Here is a 24,748-nt window from a genome sequence, read left to right on the forward strand (position 1 = left end):
AATGTAAGTTTCAAGTGTAGTATAAATGCTTCAGATCTCTTAACCTTATTCATCAATTAACATAGCTGCAACAGCTGGGTTTTGATCCATATTTTCAGAGAACAGTAATGCTGCTGATACAGCATTTCCAGTTCCGTCAGAGGAATACTGAAGCGGTTTTCAGAACATAATTTAAAAAGTACTCAGTTGACAGGATGTTTCTTCAGGGAACCATTGATCGCATTCTCAACTTGCAACAGAAACAGTCTTCATTTTAATTTCAATATCAGCAATGCCTTAAGTGACGATCACAACTAACCCATTTTAATGACAACCCTGAATGTTTAGAAACTGTAGCTATTCAATATACTTCTGTGCAGAGAAACAAGAACAGATGGATACTTCCTTAACACCTGCTGCTGTGGGAGTCTTTTGAAACACTTGCAAGTAAGAAATTATTGCCGCTATAAAATGTCTCTCCGTTTTATTTGTTTAGAAGATTTCTATAGAGCACACATACAATTTATTTTAGGTTTCTGAAGTTAGGTTGTACTTTTGGAAAGCTAAGGAAGTATCACTTACTGAAGGAAAGCTTATTTCTATGCCTCATAAAAAGAGGTTTTAGGATATTAAACTGAAGATTTACTGCAATCTGTTGTGTAAGCAGGCCAAGAGATGTGGATAGTATGCTACTACAGGAGTGCTAGAATAGCTCCAGGGACTAAGAGCCCAGTACTGCAAAGCACAAGGAGTTCCAGTGAACAAGAGAAAGCTTTCTACGGGAAATCACAGAAAACTGAAACTTTTTTTTTGCCTCAACAACACACATTGCAGAAAGATGAAGTGCAGAGATTTTTGCTCATAATTGTCTTAATGGCCTTCCTCGGGTGATTTAAATTTTCCTTTGTTTCCACATGTAGCCAAAAGGAGCAAGACAAATTATTTCATAGGTTTGGAAAGCTCTGCTCTCTCCATTCTCTTCTGAAGTTATATGCATTGTTTTGTTTTGCCTTTTTTTTTTTTTTTGGGGGGGGGGGGGTGGGTGGGTGTTTTTTGTTTTATGGAATCTCATATGCAATAGATTAAAGAAATAAAAATGTAAATTCTAAGGATCTGAAAGTAAAATGTGATTAGGAATTTTTATCTACCTAGATTATTTAATGTTTCATTTTCATTATGATTAAGAAATGGCCAAAAATAGCCCTAAAAACTGGTTACTTTAAATATTTTTTTTAAAAAAGTTTGACTTTTTTCCAAAATGAAAAGAACATATTTTTTTCCTGTCATCTTTTGGCATAGGTGTTTCAGAAATAAATGCAGGTGATTGGGAATTTGGAAAATGGAGAGCATATCTAACATAGAAGTAAGGTATTTCTTCCAACCAGCCATTGAGGATTAACCATTAGCACATCACTCTGGTTCTACTTTACAAATCCACAGAGTTAAAAACTGAAATAAATACACTGGCAATTTACTCTGAGCTCTTGCATAATAGAGGTCATAATACCTCACCCAGTAATTCCTGACCTATAATTTCAGGCTGGGCTGGAGGACACCTTTGGGAAAGATACACAATCATAATTTAAAGGCTTCACATAGCGGCAAACTCATTAATTCCCAAAGTAAGTTGTTTTCATTGTAAATTGCAATCATGCTAACATTATCTACATTATTTTAGCTTGAATTGATATGTTTGTCTTCAACCACACAATTTTTATGTTATCTTATTGATTCGTGAGTTCTGTGATCTAAGTCTCTTCCCAATGTACATCCTGATAGACTATGATCAAATAATCAGTGACTTTCCTGTTGGATAAACTTATTAAATGAAGCTCAGTAACTTAGCTTCTGGCTTTAAGGTATGTTTTCCAAACTTTGCCCAATTAAAAAGATTCAGAAGAAACCTACAAGTACTGTTTGCTCTATATAAGAGTAGACAGAAGAAAATAATGATTTCTTACTCATCTCTACACTAATGCCATATATAAGCATACAAATACACTTTTCCGTTTTCTTGGTAATTTATCTAAGGATCACAGCAATTACTTCAGACACTTCAAATATAAGGTTGTCCTGACAGTTTACATGCATCTAGGATAAATCTTGTAATTTGTTTTGGCTTCTTTGGCTCCTGAACACATAGATAAGTTTGCTGTATGTCTAGGATGTGAATTCCAAGAGATAAACACTAGACAGTGTTTAATGTACAAGTTTAGATAAACTGTTTATCTACTCTGGGTGATTAGGACCTGAAGTACATGACTTATGAGAAGAAGCTTAAAAGAACTGGGTTTGTTTAGCCTTGAGAAAGCTAGGGGGGAATTGTCTACAGATGTCCGGCAATTGGGTGTAGGGAAAATAAAGGTGGACTCACCTTGAGGGTACACAGTGAAAAGGCAAGATGCAATGGACACAAGCTGCTGGAAAGGAAATTCTGATAAAATATTAGGAAAAAAGATTACTCACATTGAGAGTAGCCAGACACTGGAACAGGTTGCCCAGGGAGACTGGGGAATCTGCACCCTTAGAAATACTCTTGACTGGGCAAGGCCCTGAGCAACCTGCCAGACTTACTCCAAATGGTGGGATGGACCAGGTTACTTCCAGAGAGAGGTTCCTTCCAGTCTAAGTGATTCTGACTCTGAGTAATTAATTAGCTCTACTCTTCTTATTCCCTGGTGAAACTGAAGTGATAGTGTAATTTAGGTGTGAAATGCAGGCCTTTCTCTGTAGACCTTATGCAATATCTGACAGCAGGAATGAAGACTTTTACCAGATTCACACACATAAATGGCTATTTTAGGGACAACAGATGAATATCTGTCTCATTCATCCATTGTACTTCTCTTGGACATCCCTTTCTCTCCTGCATGAATTGTACTGCTTCACTTTACAGCACAACCTGGTATGGTAAACTAGCATCTATTTCAGTTTTTCATGAAAGACCAGTATACAAGGTTCCTCATATATACCATGCTGTAATTTCCAGCTGTGGAGTAGTAGCTACTGCATAAAACACTGACTACTTCTTGCAGCAGGTGGGATGGTTGAGATGGGGGAAGCACTGGCCAAAGCAAAGGGAGCACTGGCCAAAGCAATTTTTTAATCAGGTGCTTTCTTCTTTGCTTTCATTGCCACTAAAAATGGTACAAAAAGTTATATTCTTGATACAACTACAAGATGTGCCAAAGCTAAATGCTGTTGAGCTTGCTTATCGGACATGATAAGCAATGCAATGTATATAATAAAGTTAACAACTTAATTTGTACCTGTTGTGTTCAAATGAATCATTCTATTATCTTTACTTAACATTCTTTTACACCCAGTTAAACTCATCCAGTGAAATACACATACATAAGAATTAGGCCTTTGATATGATCAGTAAATTAAATTAACTTGACTCCAGGAAGAAAAAGATAAGAAAATGCCTGTCCATACAAGAAAGGTCACAAACAAAGAATAGGAAGAGTACACACTTAAAAAATCCAGAACAGAAAGAAATAATGGCTTGAAGAATATGGAACTTGCTTTTTCTTTAAATTTCTGTCTTTCTGATAGAAATCTTTTTACTTGACACTTTACTGTATTCCAGATTTAGGTCACTTTCTGGTTATATATTATGACTTAATACACCTAAAATGTGGCATGTTTATTGCATAGAAACCAAACATACTGTACTGCAGCAGCAAGAAACAAATAAACAAATTTAATGGATTAAACTGCAGCTAAATATGCTGTTATGTTGTAAATATGTACATCTTCCTCCCCGTTTTCCTCTTCAGTTTGAGGCTCACATCAAATTCACATCCTTATATTGACAGGAGAAAAAAACTTCTGAAGTCAATACTTAAAACATTAGGAAAAGAAAAAAAAAAAAAAAGTAAGATGAAAACATGAATGTATTCTGTGGGTTAGTCACCTACAACTCTAGACATGAAAAGTCTTTTGTCCTGGGGTGACAGCCTGGGAAGTGGTTGTTTTTCTAGAATATATCTTTTGCTTTAAGGAGTATGTTTCCCTCTGCTAATTACTGCAAGTTCAAATATAATTGAGGAGTTCAATGTAAAAAATTAATCTCAGGAACAGAGCTTTTTACACCTCGTCTTTCCAAAAGCAAGTGTTTTTAGCTTATCTTTCTCAAAGCATGGGCTATAACACGATCTACTCAAACAACTTGGAATACTTAAATGGTGTGGATATATCCAGGGAGGGTATGGATAAGTCAAAGTTAGGCAACTCAGCTGGAAAAAGAAACATTTCTGCCAAGGAGGAAATACCCAGTAAGACTGTCACTACAGAGAGGTTTGTCAAGTTAATTCCTTTGAAATATATCTGCTTCAAAAATAAAAGAAAGAAACAAACAAAAATTTTCCATACACTTTTTGAGTGTATGCACGATTCACCTGCCAGCATCCAGTTTGAGTAAAAGACATCGACTTAAACAGTGTCTTTTCAAGTTTTTCTGTAGACTGTCTCACTGTTTCAGACTACAAGTTTGTTTTGCTTTAGCTATGTAAGATAATTTGTTTTCTCAGCCTTTGAATCTTGGCAGATGATAAAGTGATCACGCCCAAACAACAGTACCTGGAGCTTTCTTTTGCTACCACATCTCACCCACAACTTCTAACAGCCTCATTCAGTGACTCACTTGCCCTATTGCTCTAAAATTTCTCTTTCTCTTGAGAGCAGGGAATAGCAATAGTTTCATCTTTGGTTATTCATCAGAGTGCCTTTTGCAAGTGTGTTGCTACTCATCTGATTCATCTCCATTTTCTTAATCAAAAACTGAGAGCTTTGCTCATACAATGCATAATAGTATGTGGGCTTGCCTTTCAACCATATTTGTCTGATAAAATGTATTTACAAGTAGTTATATCGAAAACTCTGCAGCCATAACCGGATTTGGAACTGCAGTACAATTGAAAGTATGAAATGCGTTTGTATGTGTGTCTGTGAGTGTGTGTATGTACTTCTCCCTGTCTTCTCAAACAATAATTTAAATATAAAACTGTGAGTGTTATTTATATATCTACTCAAAGCTCTAGAGTAATTACTCTACAGTTTACAAAAAAAAAAAGAGAGAGAGAGGGAGGGAGGAAGGGAGGGAGGAAGGGAGGGAGGAAGGGAGAGAGAGATGAAAATGTTATAAATCTTGCTTTATGTTTGGGACTGTACTAAACATAATTTGCCAGAAAGCTGCATCTTGTGTTTGCATAGTGTTTATCAGCCTTCACTATTTATAACAGATGGAACTAGGGCATTTTGAATGTTTCTATTAAACAGTAAATGACACTGCAGCATAAACACAATATTGCAGAAGTTTGGTCTTGCAAATTAAATTCTACGACCTGGAAGATAGCTTCCAAATTTAAAATCATCTTATCTTCTGTTCTGTAGAATATAACCATAGCACAATCCATACTCACTTGCTCGGAGATGGCAACGTTATTGCTGCATACTCTGAAACACAGGAAAAGGAGCCATCTCATCACTCTCTGCAACTTCCTGAGGAGGGGAAATGGAGAAGAAGGTGCCAATCTCTCCTTCTTAGTCATGCATGGAAATGGCACAAAGCTGCACCTGAGGAGGTTCAAACTAGACATTAGGAAAATGTTTGTTACTGTGAGGGTGGTCAAACACTGGAACAGGCTTTCTTGAGAGGTGGTTGATGCCCCTGCCTCTCAGTGTTCAAGAGATATGTGGATAATGCCCTCAGTAATATGCTTTAAATTTTGTTTAGCCCTGAAGAGATCAGGCAGTTGGACTAGATGGTCTTTGTAGGCCCCTTCCAGATGAACTATTCTATAACAATGATAATCCTACAAGGGTCATTGCATGGATTTCATAAGGCACTATCACTTATGAAAATAAATAAATGGCCAGTCAACAAAGAAAATTTCTCCTGGCAGGTAAAGAAACCTCAGTCTGATTGTGATATTCATGCACCACCACCTTTCTGGTCAAAATATTTTTCCAAACTGATTTTAAGTCAATAGACAAAATAACAACTCTGCTGCAGGGCACGGCTGGGCCCAGCAGTCAAAATGGGAGCATCTGAGGAAAAACATGTTCAAGAAAGGATGAAACGACACAGAAGCAAAGAGAGGAATGAGGAAAAAAAGCATGAGAAACAATCCTGCAAACACCAAGGTCAAAGAAGGAGGGGAGGATGTGCTGCAGGCACTGGAACAGAGATTCCCCTGTGGCCTGTGGAGAGACTAGGAAGTGGAGGAGAGGAAAATGATAGAGGGAGCAGCAGAGAGAAGCTGTTATGGTCTGACCACAGGTCCCCATCTCCCCTCATGGTTCGGGGTGCTAACAGGAGTGGAGGGCTGAAACAGAGACTGGGAAGGGGCAGGCTGGAAATGTGTTGCTTTTGTGTTTGTCTTATTGTTTCTCACTATCCAAATACACTCTAATTGGCAATAAACAAAATTAATCTTCCCCAAGATGAGATTCTTTTGCCCATGAAGGTAATTAGTGAGTGATCTCACAGTTTCTTGACCCATGAGCTTTTTCATTCTCCCTGTGTCCCACTGAGGAGGGAGAGTGTGAGAGCAGTTGGGTGGGCATTTGGCTCTCAGTCAGGGTTAACCTGCCACACCAGTGCATCATCTCTGGAGGCTTTTTAATCAAATGAATCCTTTGAAAAGATCACAGTTATCAAAAATATGTGCAGGAATGTTTGTATTCTCGAGCTAAGCCTATGACAGATTTCCTTTGCCACTTTTGTAAAACTGGACACTCCAGCAAAAGATACATCTTATCTCTACTCTAAACCCTATAATTTTTTAATTTCCCAAAGGTTATCCTCAGTAGTTTTCCTCATTTCTCATATTCCATTACAGGGCTTGGGTAGAAATGAACCCCATTACCCAGAATAATTTTTTTAAAAATAGTTCGTGCTCTCAGTACACATTCAATCTATAAGATGTATGCATAAGGTAGCATTTATCAAGATGTGAATACATAACCACAGTAACATTAATATCTTGTCCTTAAGTCCCTGAAACATTGCTGGAGCTTCACACTTGCTAAGCAGGGTTAAGGCAGTCTTCTGTAGCTTCCTGCAGCTCAGGCACTCTGCCATTATCACCTCAAATCAAGCGTGGTTGTAGACACAGCTTCACCCACATTTCTGACAATTCAACATATCAGATAGTGATAAATTTAAATGTTGCTCTTAGCTTTTTATAGCAAATATATAAAACACAATATGGTTGAACTTTGATACTAATATAAACTATGTCACTATAAACACGAGCAATATCACAAGTTATATTAGACATTTCAACAACACCTAGCTCAAGTATCTTTAAACCTTCTAAAATATTTACAGTATCTGGAAGTGATTCTAATGGATCTGAAGCACTTGCAGTGTTCAGTCAAGTGGACTGTCCACGTATCTGAATAATTTTTAAGTGACTGCTCAGCTGCCTCTTGCTATTCCGAAGACAGATTCACCCCAGACATATCTCAAATCTCTTCTTGTATTTGATGTCTGAGGCTCTTAAAGTAATTGCAGTGGAATTTTGTGTCTCCATTCTATTCCATTCTCACCAGATGACCAGAAAAAGATCCATATATCTGTACCTTGTTCTTCTGGCTTGGAGACAAGACAGTGTATAGGTGGCAGGTATATAAAATATTTATCACACAAAAAATGAGACGTGGAAGCTGTAATTCCTTTAAATTTTGTCTCTGTTACTGCTTTCTCAGACATCTGCCCATTACACAAGACTTTGTGCCTGCATTCTCCCACAAAAAAAAAACAAACCTCTTCCATCCATAAAATTGAAATTCCTTATTGGCCATATATGTGACCTGTGTTTTAATTAGTGACACATAATAATTTCAGCAATCAGATATATAAAGCAGTTTAATAGATTTTTAGTTTTGTCTGGAGTGAAGAATTGTCTCCAAAAAACTTTCATCCAATTTCAGAATAACATTAAACAAATCTGGCAACTGAAAATATGCAAGTTTTTGTGTTGTTTTTTTTTTTTTTGGTTATTATTAAAACAATTGGGTTTTATACTTTTGAAATTGCATGTGGCTGTTTCTAAGATATTGTTAAAACATGGTTCTTCTATACTCATGATAGTGGTACACATTGAAATTAAAGTCAAAAAGTTCATCACGATATTAAAAAATAAGTTACAGTTTGTAGCAGAGTTTATTCCAAAAGGCTCTGATTTTTGGACTAGAGCCTTCATTATTGTCTTTATATTTCAAATTTAAGAATTTATTTTTGCCTCTGGGAGCCTTTTCTTTCTAAAATTTGGCATGACATAACTCTAATATTATTATTAATCTGTATTATACACATTCAAGCCTATTGCTCCCACTGCCCCAAATACCATAAAAACTCAGGGAGTTAAATATATTGACTGCAAAGCTTAAATTAAATGTTTTCTTCACAACTCACTGTTATACTGGAAACTGAATGGCTTATAACTATCCTGTCTTTAACTGATACAGGATTCTGAATTTTAAACAGCTGGTGGGGTTAGTGCAGCCAGCTATCTCATTCAAGCCAAACAATGAAACAGATTTCTGGTTGTTTTTACTAACAGCAGACAGCAATGGAAACTTGCATCCAAAGTTTAGACTAAGTGGTAGTACACGTCCCAAGCTGATGTTATTACGCATGCATGTGTATGCACGAGGAGGAACAAGAAAATATTTGAAAGCACAGGAAACAGCAGTAGAATTAATTGCTGCAGAAGGCAGACAAACCCAAACCAGAGAACTTGGAGTAAAATGGTATCAGGTAAAAGATATGCAAAGAAACTCTCTTCCATTTCTTACTTTCTACCATATTCAGGAAAAGAGGATTTCAAATTCATTTTTATAAAATAAACAGCATTACAGCACAGACATACCTGATTGTAAAATCAATTTCAGTAGTAAAAACAATCTAACAATTCTGAAACTGCTTAACTTCTCAAGCTACATTTATACTGAATCGTGTCTTTCTATTCTTCTTCTTATAAACCAGGGGGAGGGAGGCAGAGGAGTGCTATTTCCAAAGTGTTATAGCTTGTGTATTACAAATTGAAGGAAAAAAAATATATATATCTGTGAGGCAGTGAGGGGTTATTTTGCATTTCATTTAAAGCCAAAGCATATAGTTTGTAACTTAAAAGTAAATAGATCTATATTTAAATGATATATTTTTCTTATGGAGTGATTTGCTACAGGCAAAACAGCAATACCAATTTGTCATAAGGAAGCCATTATTCCATGCATGCATAAATGGAATACTTCTCAGTTAGCATTATCTTGATCATTCAGTGATAAATCTATTCCTTCTTACAAGATTAATTGTAACTGCTATAATTACTCCTGTCAGAGATAAAGAAATAGTACGGTTCATATTAAAAAAAAAAAAAAAAAAAAAAAAAAAATCACCAGAACCCAAGCTCCTGATAGTAAAACATGAAGTGTTCGGGGTATTCTGCTAGAACGTACGGGCAAATCCTTATTCCTTTATCTCGAGGTTGCTTGTATTTTTAATCTACCACGGTCTAATGTAAAGTGCATATGGTTTTCAGGAATCTGGTCTGGAAATCAGAGATCTGTTTCCTCTAGAATGACTGCCTTAACCATAAACCTTTGTTTCAGCTTTGCTTGTCCATTCTTTGACATGATCTTGTATGCATACCTATACAATGGTACATTAGTCATGATTGACCATATCTAAAAATCAGGGTATATTTAAGGGATTTAGGTGTTCAAATGAATGCCTCTCTACACAGGCATTGTGATAGGGCATGAAATGACAGGCAGGAACACAATCCCCCAAAATTGAGTGCCTAAAGGATTAGACCAAGGTAGAATGGATTGCTGTCTGGAATATATCTGAGTTTTAGCCTGATGTAAAAATAATTTAGGTAGACTGGATTCCTTCTGTTTTGATCACATCATCATCTCTCAAATGCAGCTGTTGATGTACGCAGCTTCTTCTGATTTGTTGTACATTAACAGCAGCCACAGTGCCCCAAAACAGCCAGGGGATGAGCCGTGCATCTTAGAGTTGTGGAGGCTATTTAACACTCCTGGAGTACACCTAATCCATCTTTTGCAAAAGGTCTTTTCTGTGTAGTCTGGCTGTGTGGCAGCCACAGCAAACAATTGCAGTACAGGAAAATAATACTGAGACATGAGTATCCAAAGGTGAACAAGACTTGGATTTTCCACTTGACTTGGCATATGGACACCACAGAGCACTGGACATGCTTCACCAACACCTCTGTGCTTCCCCTGGCTGGTAGGAAACAGCTCTCACATTTCCCTTTGGAAAAAAAAAAAAAAAAAAGCCACTAACTCCCAAGGATGATGAGACTGAGAGAGAATTCCACTGCAGCTCCCAAGGGAACAGCTCCCAAGGATGGTGAGAATCAGATAAATCAATGTCTCTTTACTGCTGTTCTGTCTAGTTAGTAGTACAACTTTGCTCATCAGAGGCTCTGAGGTGTCATGTTCAATCAGTGGTGAAAGGTAGGAAGCTTGTTTAGGTCTTCTGAGGTCTTTTGGAGTTACCCACCTCCAGGCCAGGCCTTTACTTCCTAAATGTCACAAAAAAGCAAAAGAAGTGGTCTAAATCCAGCCCTAAGTGTCACTGACAGTGAAACTGAGACTTCTGCACCACAACACTGCCCGGGAATATGGCACTCAGGCTCAAATTATCATGCACTTTTGAGTACTCTTACACAGAAATTAACTGTGTCCAGCAAGTAAAAATTTGGTTTCTCTCCTATTGTAAATTATTACAAGCTTTTTTGAAGGGTCCAAAACTTAAAGTTTGATCTCCAATGCAAGATTATAGTGCAAATAAAGCCCAGAGATATTCTCTCTGAAGATAAACACATTTCAAAGAATGCAAAGTGAAAACATTCCAAACATGCAATTACATAAACTATTTTATTTTGTAACACAACTCAGTAAAATATTAAATTTTTAATGTTACTTTACTATAGAATATGCAAATTAACAGTTACAAGTCTACATTTTCCAACAATAGATGGCACTAGTAAATCCTGCATTGGCAACATTAAATAATGTTTTAGTGTTTTAATATATGCAAAACTAATCATAACTGCCTAAATAATATAGGGTGATCAACTCTGCTCTAAAACATTTATACAGATTTTTTCAGACCAAAACAAGGAGTTACGATAGCAGGAGCAATATTTCAAAAATATTTTACTACTTGCAATGACTTATCTGAACTGGGAAGTAGGAAAACATTCCACTCTCAAGTACATTGGTGGAAATCACAATTTTCAATGCCACCAAATAAGAAGAGGATTCTGTTTATTAGCATCCATAAAGCTTGTTGTATACTTACACGGGAGCAGTACAATTATTTTTAGCTTTCAATTAAAAATTAGCAAAATAATTTTAGATATAAATTTCCCTTAGAACAGTGCAAAAGTCACTTAGAGATGGACACAAAGCCTGCAGATGTTTCTTAGTGCAACAGCATCATGTCTACTTCTTCAGGAGTTATCCTTCAGGAGAGGAGGAACTGCATGGATTTTTCAGCCTCAAGAGCTAGTTATCACAAGGTGTACTGCAAAAATACCAGTCTGCCTAAGAATGCTGCTGTAGCAGATGAGGGATCTACACTATGACATGCACACCTCAGCATGGCCCTAGGTTAGATAACCAGATTTTTTTTTTAGCAACCACAGAAGGCCACTAATCTTTGTACAAGATGTTATCTGTGTTCTTCAGCAAGATGAAGGTAGGATTGAAATCAGCTGATTAGCAGCAGGTGAGAAAAGACTAGGCACAGAATTTATAAATCTGAGCCAGCAAACAGAGCACAGAGGACAATGGCAGATAAGAATTCACGTATTAGTAAGTCAGACTTGTGTCTGTGGTTTCTGCAATAGCTCTTTATTAGCACGTGGGTTGCTGAAATGTCTTCAGCAGAACAAAAGAAAAGGAGGAGGAGTGAGGGAAGAAATACAGACTTCACATCAAAGTGAGAGTGCTAGCTCTCTGGGTATTCAGGCCGATGCAGCAGAGGTGTAAGAAAAACATGGGGATGACTGACCTCTGTCTAAGCTGAGATAGCTCACTCCAGTCAATCTGCCATCAAATGTCTTCTTTATTACAGACCAGCATCAGTTTAGATCTTGATAGTTATTATGCATCATTATAACAAAAACTTTTTTTTTTTTTTTAAAGACTTTAGGCAATAAAGTGCACGACTTCAGAAACAGGAAAAGGAGTGAGGTAGCAGTGTTTGTTTTGGTATTCATGGTAACAACAGTTTCATAAATTTACTATCAAAGTTACTTTTGCCATTATCCTCCCACTCACCCTGTTGTACATCACTCCTGAATAACTGCTGATTGTCCCTGAGAGGGAAGCACCATCGGGCAAGTCAGGAAGACCTGCACACAACTCTGAAACACAGTCCTCCTTCTCCCAGTAACATGGAGAACTCATTGCACGTACTGCGGCAAACATCCAAGTTTCACGCAAGGTTGAACTTTAGATGTCGTTGGCATGTTTGTAACAGCCAGGCTTAATCAGTCCCATTGTTTGGAAAAATTGGCCCTAAACAGAAATAACCATTCAATTTCTCATTTAATATCTTCATTTTTAATTGGCTTGTTGCATTCTTTATATGCATTGGAATCCTAGTACACTAGCTCCTGTGGGAAAATAGCACTCAGCAATTTGAAGCTGTTAGCTGCCTTGAACATAGGGGATCTGATTCTCATTTATGTTACAGTCACTTTATATTGCTCTGACAGTAAATTGCATTTACACTCAGTAAATGAACAACCAGAGTAGTATAAAGTAACTTCAGCATGAATGAGAATTAGGCCCAAAGCCTTCCTAAGTTTTTATAGCAACACTATTATTCATCTCAATTGGTGAGATAGGAATTGATTGACAAGCAACTTAGCAACACGGTATTACCTAGTTTGGAAGGAGAATTGAGCTAGGGATTAGAAAACCCCAATTCAGCGAAGGATATCAGACTGGCTATTAAAAGTCTTAAGTCCAACAAAACACTAAGGCCAGGTGGTTTCAACATACATTTTTACAATCAGCTAGGTATAAAAGATGAAATAGCTCCCCTGCTAGTTAAAGTATTTCAAAATTATTTACAGATGGGAATTAATGTTAATGAGTCATACAGCTAACTCTCTGCATACCATCCTGAAAATTTACCGCCCTCAAGTTTAGTCCCAGTCAGTACACCAGAAAGGTTCATCTTTTGGAAATGAAAATAGATTTTCCTTGTTTTACCATGTAAAACTAACCATTTCAATTTCACATCTAAGAGGTTTACACAGAAGTAGAGTAATAAAGGACAGAGGTAATAACAGAAATGTCCTCAACGTGAAGGTTATTTTAATTGTAAATTCCCATGGCTGGAAGATTTACTCATAAAATATAGCATAGAGTAGAAGTGTATTATAGAGAGGAATGATATTAAAGATATATGCAAGAGTGGTTCAGGGGAATATAGAGCTCTTTATCTCTAGGTGAATGGCTCACAGCCATATTAGGTGAAAATGCAAATTTTACCATTTTGGCAATTGTTCATTTACTTTGATTAAATGATTTACATTAATCCATTTGGTTCCTCTGAGGCAGTCACCCCCATGACCAAAGCTTTAGTGAGCCACCTAGCTCCACGTGTGGGCAAAAGACTGAGAATACTCTGTTCTTTTTACCTGGACATATTTATCCATTTTTGTCCAAACAGAACTGAGTGGTATAAGCCAACTGTGAATTTTTAATGAACACTAAAGAAAAGAGAAAATTCCCCCTGTGGACTTTAGCTTAGCCAATGCAGTTGACAGAACTATGATCTCACAAGGATATTTTATTGCCCATGTCTCCTAAAGGTATATTGGTTTAGATCTTTTCAACTGAATGCATGCAAAGGAAGGAGAAATCAAATGTATTCTGTAGCTATTAATCAAAGACTGGATAATATTCCTGACCCTTCAAAAAAGCCATGGATTTGAAGTGGGGGATGGAGTAAAAAATATCCTTATTTTCAGAGGATCAATCCAAGCAATAAACTTGACTAACAAATTAGTAATTTGGGTATTTTATTACACAAAGAAAAGATGAGAATTTATTTTTAAATTGTGTTTAGAATGGGCTGGATATCTGAAGAGTAAAATGAGCGCCATCCCTGGAAGTGTTCAAGGCCAGGTTGGATAGGACTTTGGGCAACCTGGTCTGGTGGGAGGTGTCCCTGCCCATGGCAGGGGGTTGGAACCGGGTGATCATTAAAGGTCCTTTGCAACCCAAACCATTCTGTGGTTCTGAGATCATTGTGATGCTTCTTGACACAGAGCCAAACTCAGATCAAGGTCATAAGCAAGTGGTGGTATTTCAACATCTTCCTTTCTATTTGTTTCCACGATACAGGAAAATACGCACCCCAGTCTTGGGCTGCTCTCCAGAAACTCAAAGAATACAGTGACCTAACTCAACACATGGATTTTGAGGTGGAGGAGAGTGACTGGAGTGTATCTACAAAACCAGTTGTGATGCAACGTCATCACGTTCAACAGAATGCAACATATTTATTCCTCTAATAACAGAACTGTTTAAATGTAAATATACAGTGTTTTTGTGTGCATACACATACAAATATATTTGTTTATATATGCATGGAAAAGCTTTTCAATAACCTTGCCTCTAAGCTGGTTTTGTTTAGAAAAATACATTGACAAAATCTTAAGGACAAGAAGAAATGCCTTAGCATCCTTTCAGCTTTTTTTTTTTTTTTCCCCACTGTCACTCACAAAGGGTTTTTTTACTTCTGTGGACGGATCATCCCTACCACTCCCAAGCCACCAGGTAAAAATTAATATGAACCTACATCACGACAGAGGGACTTGGTTTAGCATTTGTAAATGTAGCCTATGTTAAATTAATGCATTTTTTTTCTGTGTACAAAGTTAAAACTACGCTTTTGTCTCACTAATCAACACAGATAAAGTCAAATGGAATCTGAACAAACAGATTTAGATTTCTCTCCTCCCCACAGATAAAAATCTCACTGATCACACTTCCTTAAGAGATTCATTTCTCTTAGGTACCACTAGCTTATCATTAGATCTCATTTCTCTCTTCCTTTAAACAGCAGACAAATTAACTATATTCCTTTATCAAGGTCCTTTCAATTGCTCATCTTACATATAGGGATAATCCAAAATGAATGAGACCTAGAATAAATTTCTGTTATTAGCCATATATAGTTACAGACAAATGCTACTTTAAAAAATAAAAAATAATTTAAAAAAAAAGATTGCATTTTGGATCTGGGTAGCAATACTGGTTAATGTAGCATTGTCTGCATTTCAACTTGACTTTAATTACAATTGTTTGCTAGATAATAACAACTGACCCAACCACTTCTGTATACAAAGGAACTACTATCAGATACCTTATTTTAACTGTCTGGATTTAGAGTTAGGTGAAGGCAGATAAAGCTTCTGTAGAGACCATTAAATGATTGACCTTTAGCTTAGATGAGAGAAAACAAAATGAAAAATACTCAAGTGTACAGAGAAACAGATGCTTAAAATACCTCTTCAGAAAAGGAAAGAGGTTTTCTTCTGGTCATTTCTTGAATGACCTTCTCCTGACTTTCCCATCATTCAGTTATTCTCTTTGGCTTTTCAAACACTTCTTCGGCCTACTGAAATCTCCAGTTTTGAAAGAAGTCTGATACTCTCTAATACCAGCCAGACATAGGTTTTATTTCTTATAGAACCAGCAGTACCTCAAGTACACAAAATAACAAAAGGCCATTACTGAAGGAAACTGAAGTTGCTTTTGGAGGAAACTCCTCATCATGAGAATTGATGGCAGCTATGCTCAGTAATAGGCTTCTACCATTTCCATGCTTTGTGCATGGGCTGCTAAATGACTGAAGGCAAAACTACAGGAGGTGCCAGTAAGTACTAAACAGCACTGTTGTAGCAATTATTGGTCCAAATTAGCAAAGCTCAGCTAACAGCTGATTCACTTGTGTTAGTAATAAAGAGAGTTACTAAAAAGCCTTGGGCAATTCTCTAAAACCTCTCTAAATCCAAAATGTGAAACATAATTCCTTACAGCAACAGCCATGCACAGAGCCTGCCATCAAATGGCACTAACTGCAAGGAATTGTGCATGCATAACCTCCTGCAAACAATAAATCAAGGCAAATTCCTCAGAGGTATACACAAACAATAGCTATCATTAATACTTACTGCCCAAGTTAATGATAACAAACTTATGCTAACTCTTCAGGAAAAGTCCATTTCCACTTTTAGATTTTCAGTGCACACCAGCTTCAATATCCAAACTGCACATAGCACTGAAACCCTTCAGACTCCAGAGCATCTGCTGAGACCTAGTTCATCAGAATGTTCCTTTGTATAAAAACACAGTAAACTGGAAGGTAGCCATTCAGGGAAAAAAAAAAAAATCTTGAGTATACGTCACTTCGTGAATCATAGAGAAGAGGAAGAAGGGAGGAAAAGGCATTAATAGTCTTGACCACTTTGAGGGCTGTGAGCAACCAGGGGCTAATTCTGTACACACAAATTTCAGGGTCCACAGAAGTAGAAGAATGAAGCCAACAAAGCAGTAACTTTTCAAAACTGAGAGAAAACTTTTCAACATAAGAGTTCAGACTGCACTGTGATGAATCAAACACTGTCATACCACTAGCCCCTCAAATATTGTCTATATTTCATCAGAGGAAATTTCAACCCAAACCCTTTATATTAACTAATCCTGTCTACTGATCCCTTCATTTGCCCTGAAATCTTTTTCTCTTTTCGACAGACAGATGTTTCCTTCCTCTCAGTTCCTTTCTTTTTGAACATTTTCATTGGAAGGATGAGAAATAACTGATATACAAATACTACAGCTGATATTACTTTCAGTCTTGACATGTTAAAACAGATGCCATTTGAAATAACAAATTAGTGTGTAAAGTTTTCATTTTTACACATTAAAAGTAATTTAGACAACAAATATAAAGGCTTAACAAATATATTAAGACTAAAAGGTCATTACTTATTAAACTAAACAGAGGTAATAAAAGAAACATATCAAAAATAGCGTGAATAAAATCAGCAAGTTGGTGGTGATTTATTTCAGTTCCTATTACCAAATTAATAGAACTAGGAATCAGTTATGAAGCTGAGACAAGAAAAGAAATGCTTTTCACTGGTCTTGCATTATGAAAGAAATTAGTGTTGTACTTTAAAATAACTCTTTTCTTCACAGTTTTTCCATACTAATAGGGATTTTATTCTGTCAATAAAAAAAAAATAAAAAAACATTAAATTGTAATGACTGCTTTCATGGAGTTATCCTTGGGCTGAATATTCTTAAAGAAGAACAGAGACTAAGTAGGCTACTTGAACTACAGTTTCACTACTGTTTTCCCTTTGCCTTAAATGTTGTAATTGTTAATTATTATTGCTCTTGTTCTTACTTTCCCTATTGCAAACAATAACCTAACAACTAAACAGGATTGTTTAGTGCAAGAGGTTTCTATGCAAAATAGTTGCTCAAAAAACAACAACAAACAAACAAACATGAAAAAAACCATCACTTCTGTAACTTTGGCAACACTTGCAAACGTAAAAGACCAATCTGGGAACTCGTTTTAAGGTTTTACAGCCTGTTATCAGAACTGTTTTTCTACAAACACATTCATTCTTTATAGAATGAATACACTGGCATAACAAGAAAGCAGTACTCCTTAAGATAAAGTAAGGAAAAAGTAAAAAATAAACAGAAAGATACAATTTCACTTCTTGGTCTTGGGATCTTTGATTTATGCAGGTTCGTCATACAATAGCTAATGCAGTAGCTTGCTTAAATACTCACACGTATCTGATAGAAATTAACATCTGTCTAGCTGGCATAGCCAGGTGCCTCAGTTTTTGCCTCCTCTTGTGCAAAACAGAGTATCTAAGATAAAGGAGGGACACTTCATTTATACCTTTTAGTTAACAGGTTACATGTTACGTATGACTTTGTTCACCCCGGAAATGATTCCCCTGTATTCAGTCTTTGATAAAATCTCTGGACTTCTTAAATATTGGGTTAAATGTTTTATTTTTAATATTGGGTGCATGCCCTACATACAGTTAAAATAATCCAGTCATTTCCCAATTGATCTCAGACTTTAGGGCTAAGACTGCTGTGGTCACTCAGCCACACAGGAAAAAAGTCACTCTTCCATCTATCAGTAAGGTAAGCTCCCAAAGTGTTACAGACAAATACTTCATTACCTGGGACATGAAAAAACTTGGATATCCAAACTAATCATAGTCCCCCAAAACATAAATTGTAAGGAATACAGTGTAGAGATACAGAAGAATCACCACAGGAGTTATTCAGCATCCACCATGAGACAGAGCTATGAACAGAACAGATTCAGTCTCCATGCTGTGCTCTCTAGCACCCTCTGATCAACGTTTTCTGGCATGCAGCCCCAAATCCAAGCTGGCTCTGCGTGCCCCCTAAGTGCTGCTGAGGAAGTTAATAAACCTCCTGGAATTCACTGCACTGGGAGGAATAATGCAAAGACATGAGGGTAGCTGTATGGTGCTCAGCAGGGTGCTGGGACTGAGCCCGAGGAAATGAGCCCAGCTGGTTCTGCTGAGGACCAGCTAATTGCCTCTGAAACATGCACCCCAGGACTCATGGTTCACTATAAGGAGCAGGCTCCAGCTTGCAGGAGTCATTAATTGATCATTCAGCCATGGAGAAGTAGCTAAAACTGCTTTGGACTTACTAGTGCTGACCCTGGAGGCAGAGTAGTTGTGATCATGCAGCACTGTGCCTGACCCAATAGGCCCTGCAGATCTGAATGAGATCTGCAAGGAATCAGCTGTATTGCTCTTCTCTCCGTATCAGGGTAACGCACCAGCTGGATATTCACCCTTAATAATCAAGGGTTACACGCAAATCCTAGGCAGAAGAGGTGGTATGAGTCTACCTTCTCTTAACAAGTAAGCCATATTTCAACCACTTTTTAAAAATGACTAATGACCTTATGAACACCCTATAATCACACTCATTCATCTTTTCACCAGCAGATGTCAGGTCATACATTCTTGCATGAGGGGAAATTAGAGAAATGTGTTATAAGATCTCATCAAGAGGTATTTTTGTGATCTGCTCAGTAATTTTTAGCCTAAGCAGAAAGTGCTTCTACATCTTCTTTCACTAAATTCTATTTAACATCAGATAATTCCACTTAAATGTAAAATATTTCTTTAACAGACGGCGTTTTCCCCATTCCTCATGGTCTCTCCAGTTGCATTTACTGCAGCTGCTGGTAGTAAGTTTGAACACTGGCAGCAGTATTTCAACAAAAAGATAATTGTCTGCAAGATACCTCTTCCCTACTTTCTTTTTTGCTTTTTTCTTATTTAAGAGGATGGGAATTTAGTAGTTTCCTCCATACCTCTTGGTTCCAGCTGTAGACCACCTACTGGAGGTTATTACAACTCCACCATCACATCTATGACTTTTTTTTTCCTAATTTATTCAAATTTAACTATTTCTGATGAATTCTTCCTTAAAAATTGTGACTCTGGCTCATGATAGAAGTTATTATTACCATATTTGCCATCTCACTGACATGAAATTCAAATAATTGTATTATGATCAGAAACATGAAATGGATTTCATTTTGCAGAAAGTTGACATTTCAGCCAGGACAGATGTCTGTTATACTGATTTATTTGATTAGGACAAAATACTGTGAAATATTTTTCCATTATGATACTCATCTGCAAGAGAAGATTTCTTATTTATGTATGAGTAGAGTGAAAGTGCTTTGACCTAGGAATGAAGAAACTTCCTTCTCTCCTCTTTATATTGCTATTTTATATTTCTGTGTATCTCTGAATGCTCATTAGGTAGCAAGACTTGAGACTTTTCCTTAGCAAGCTGGCAAATATCCTCCTCTTCAGCATAAAGTGGCACTTCAACACTAACTCTTAGCTAGTTATTTTGGCAGAGCAGGATAGACTCCCTTTCTCTTGTACGGCAAACTTGAGCTTCACTTGCTCAGGCAGAGTCCTCTTTGAATGAATATAGCAAACAAGAATTTGGTAATTCTCTAGGAGTGCTGAACAGAATTCAAACTCTTGATGGCCTGTTGTACTGGGTTTATGTGGCAAGGTTTTGGTAGTGAGGGCTGCAGGGGTGGCTTCTGTGAGAAGAATCCAGAAGCTGCCCCATGTTAGATAAGGGTCTGTTTCAGCTGGCTCAAAAGGAAGCCAGCAGCTAGAGCCTAGCCATAAAACAATGTTGTTTGTGCCTCTGTGAGAGCACATTTAAGAACAGGGAAAAAAATAATAATAATAATAATAAAAAAAAAAACCACCTGCTGGGCAACAGCAACTGGGAGAAAGGAGTGAGAACAAGCCCTGCAGACCCCAAGGTCAGTGCAGAAGGAGGGCAGGAGGTGCTCCAGGCATGCAGCAGAAGTTCCCCTGCGGCCTGTGGAGAGGCCCCTGGTGGAGCAGGCTGTCCCCCTGCAGCCCATGGGTCCCACATGGAGCAGATCTCCATGCTGCAGCCTGTGGAGGAGCCCCCGGTGGAGCAGGTGGAGGTGGCCTGGAGGAGGCTGTGGCCCATGGAGAGCCCCCGCAGGAGCAGGCCCCGGGCCGGAGCTGCAGCCCGTGGAGAGGAGCCCACGCAGGAGCAGGGGGTCTGGGGGGAGCTGCCGCCCGTGGGGGACCCGTGCTGGAGCAGTTTGCTCCTGATGGATGGATGCCGTGGTACAGAGCCATGTTGGAGCAGTTCTTGAAGAGCTGCTGCCTGTGGGCAGCCCCTGCAGGCTCAGTTTGGGAAGGACGGCATCCTGTGGGAGGGACCCCACATGGAGCAGGGGCAGAGAGTGACTGTGAAGGAGCAGTGAGTTTGTTTTGCCTGTGACAATAATTGTTAAGTGATCTCCCTGTCCTTATCTCAACCCTTACGCCCTTTCCATTGTATTTTCTCCCCCTTTCCCTTTAAGGAGGGAGAGTGAGAGAGTGGTGTTGCGGTTTGGCTGCCTAGCTAAGCAAAACTACCACACCTGTAATAATTTATTTTCTTTTATTTTCATCTTTTTTTTTTTTTTCCTCCAGTTTTTTTTCAGAAAAAAAAAAAAAAAGGCGTTACTGAATCTATGTCTCTATTGGTATATGACTTCTAATTAAAAAGTAGAATCTTTCAGTTATGGCATCACATGCTAAGAATAGACACTTAGCTTCTTTGTCATTGGGGGACATATTTTTGGATCTCATTTATAAACTTCACTCTAACTTTTATAAACTTTCCTCACTTGATTAAGAAGTTTTATCACATAATGGCAATATTGAAAGTTGTGAAACATATATGGTGTCTTGGTATTTGAATAACAAAGCAAACATTTTGAATCCCTGTCTGCCTTCCATTCAAGGATATATTTATCTGTTTACAAAACCTTCACAAATCTCTGTGGGATTACAAGAGTATCACATTAAAATAAATAAATAAACACACAAACCATGCTCTTCCATTTTGTTTTTGTTCTTTCTGATTTTTAAAACACCTTGTAAGTGTGTGGAGTGGGTTACCCTCGCTTGGCTGCCAGACCTCCACCCAGCCACTCTCACTCTCTCCCCTTCATAAACAGGACAGGGGAAGAATTAAGATGGACAAGGTTGTGGGTTGAGGTAAAGACAGTTTAATGAGAAAACCAAAAACTGCACATGTAAATAAAGCAGTTTGGGTCAGCTGTCCCAGCTGTGTCCCCTCCCAACCTCTTACTCACCCCCAGCCTTTGTCAGGGTGGATTGCAGAGACAGCTTGCTGCTTGGCAAGGTCTGCTCAGCAATAGCCAAAACATCTGTGTGTTTCAGCCACAAGTACAAAACACAGAAACATATGGGCTTAACTCCATCACGGCCGTACCCAGCCATACAACGAGCTTCTGCCTGATCTCTGTGGATATGGAATCTCTTTCAGTACTTCCTAAAAGATCTGATGTTCCAAGTTAACCAAGACTGGGGAACATTAAATACCTGAAACTGGATTTTTTTATTCACTATGCCATGAGGTATAAATTACTTCATTAAAAAAAAGCCATATATTTTAAGCAATATAGTCTAAAAATGAAGATTTAAAAAAATTCCTCAAGCCAGGATTGTTTGCAAATGATATTTTTGTATCTAGAGCTCTTCATGCATTGTAGGAATTCAGATTGTACAATCATGTGTCAAAGATAACCATTAAAAACTATAGCATATTAAAAAGAAAACTTTGGAGACAAATTTCTTTGACATGGCAAATCATTCTTGGCAGTGACAGAAAGAAGCTGTGATGTGAGCAGTTCTCTTATTTTGCTCGTTATAATAAATGCCATCCCACAGATGGAATTCAAGCAGTAATTCCAAAAATATTAAATGATCTACTTTAAAAAATGAGTCAAGTGAGTCCTCCCTTTTTAAAGGCCGTGAAAAAGAAATTGTCTTTTTTCAGACTTGCCAGCAGAGAAGGGGATAAGCGCGAAGTACAATTGATCTCATCTAAAATCTTACAGTCAAGAACATTTATTATAGCATAAGGCAGAAAGTGAAAGATGCTTATAAATGAGATCCAACTGTCTCACCAGATGCATTTTGCTGAAATACTGCTCTTCAGAGTGAACCTTTAAAACCTGAATTTGGAAAGCATAAGCCATGCTAAAATAAATCTAAGCTGATATATTCATTTGTAACAAAATGAATGTGACACATCATGGCTATGACGATATGTAATTTCACCCTGATAATTCAGTTTTCAGAGGTGATTTAATTTTCTTTAAAACAGTATTGAAAACTACAGGACATAGATTAGAATAAATTTCCTTGCCTCATACAGATATTAATTTTGACAATGTTCTCCCTAAAACTGAAATACAGTAGGTAAATCTGCTATTTTCTAAGTCATCTATGATGGAAGGGGTTGATACGTAATTATTTAAGTGCTCAGTAGGATTATCACTCTAATGTTTAAAGACTGAGCAGGAGTAGGAAAGGGTAAGAAAATTAGAGCATGATTTATACATGTTACATTAAATAATCTTTCAGGCATTAATGCAATCCAGAAGAAGAATACTAACTCAGCCTACTGCCCTGTGAAATTTGAACATAAGGTACGAGGCATTGTGAAGTTAACCTGCAGTGAGAGATATGTCCATGGTATGGAGCTGTTTGATAAATGCTGTTGCAGTATTTGCCTTAGATGATCCTCAAACTGTGCCCATTAAAGTCAATGCAATTTCTTCTTGCATCTACAGGCAATGAATGAGACCTAGATTCTTTGTATGTGTTCTTACAAGCTACTTGATATTCTGAAATACTGTGCTGTCCTCCGTACAATTGCGTGTGTGTATGCAAATGTATGCAAACATGCTATTAAGGCCTAGATGTGGGATTGAATTCTGTGCCTTCACACTCGAATGTCTATCAGAACAAGTTACCGTCCACCTTTGATATCATTGGCATGTGTAGTCTTCGTTAACCAAGCTGCATTAAAATCACAGCTCCAATATTTTGATTTAGCAAAGCGTTTAATCCTGTGCCAACTTTAAGTTGTAAGTAGTAGTGTTGACTTAACGGTGCTCCTCACATGATTGAACTTAAGCATGTACTTAATTGCTTGATTTGGGGCCAGAGCGCTGAGAACATTGTGGGAGGGAGCCTCGGGTACTCTGCTGAGCCAGACACAATTCAGGCCGTAATGGCTTAGTTCAAAACCCTTCCTCGCCGACAGGCTGAAACTTTGAAGAAGTTTTTTGTGGTTGTTTGAAAGGATCATCGTGGCTCAAAATTCAAGACAATAGAGGGAGTGAGGTGGTAGTACAGACTGGATATAAACCAGAAAAAATAAGATCAGAAAGAAGAAGATTATGAGATACAGCAAAATGTCAAAACTAATAAGAGGAGATTTCAGCTATCCAGACACTCAGGAACAGGGACACAATAAGAGAAATAAATCAAGCAACAGTCATGTACTATATCCTCAATGTATTAAAAGGTGACAAGAAAGACAAAAGTTCTGACTTTCAACAGTGCTGCTGTTAGGAAATAGAGGTGGAGGACTCACTAATGACCACAATCCAGTTGGATTCATTACTGCAGACTGAAACCACAAGAGGAATTAATAAAATAAAATAAAATTAAATAAAATTAAATTAAATTAAAAAAAAAAACAAGGACTTTGAATGTAGAAGAATTGGGAAGCGCTGAAGAGGATCCAATGGGTTAAGCACCTAATGGGAGAAGTGGGAGGAGGGAAGGACACAGAGGAAATGGAGACTGTTCAGAAAGCAATTACTGCATATCCAAGGGTTATGTGTATTATCCAACAATATGTGCACTAGGAGAACGAGAACATAGCAAATAAACACAGAATTGAAAAAGATATTGAGAGATAAATAAAAACAATACATAAGCAGCTTAAAATTTCAGGTGCAGAGGGAGAACAGAAACTGTATACAATTAATTTAAGATAAAAGAAAGCAAAGATACAAAAAGTGCAAGCAGATAATGAAATGAAGATGGTAGAAGATGGTAGAAATAGACTAATATCAGAGTATATCTCTAGTATATTAAGAAATAATCTGCAAAGAAAGCAGCAGGTTTTCAGGGTGAAATGAAGGCAGCATGATACTATGAGTTGGTCCAAGTCCAGTTTCTCAAGTCTGATTTTACTGTTACTGAAAGGTTTAAAACAATAG

At 37.5% G+C, this 24,748-nt stretch overlaps 1 long non-coding RNA gene across 1 annotated transcript; it reads right to left on the bottom strand.

Moving 5' to 3' along the window:
* Positions 1–5,382: 5,382 nt before the first annotated feature.
* LOC121061643 lies at positions 5,383–23,379 on the bottom strand. The gene is made up of 3 exons (XR_005815197.1): positions 23,369–23,379; positions 16,738–16,744; positions 5,383–5,776 (listed from the first exon to the last, which is right to left on the bottom strand). It is a non-coding gene; the product is annotated as an uncharacterized LOC121061643 (long non-coding RNA).
* Between the last annotated feature and the right edge of the window lie 1,369 nt (positions 23,380–24,748).

This window comes from Cygnus olor, chromosome 1, assembly GCF_009769625.2.
Source record: "Cygnus olor isolate bCygOlo1 chromosome 1, bCygOlo1.pri.v2, whole genome shotgun sequence".
Taxonomy (NCBI): domain Eukaryota; kingdom Metazoa; phylum Chordata; class Aves; order Anseriformes; family Anatidae; genus Cygnus; species Cygnus olor.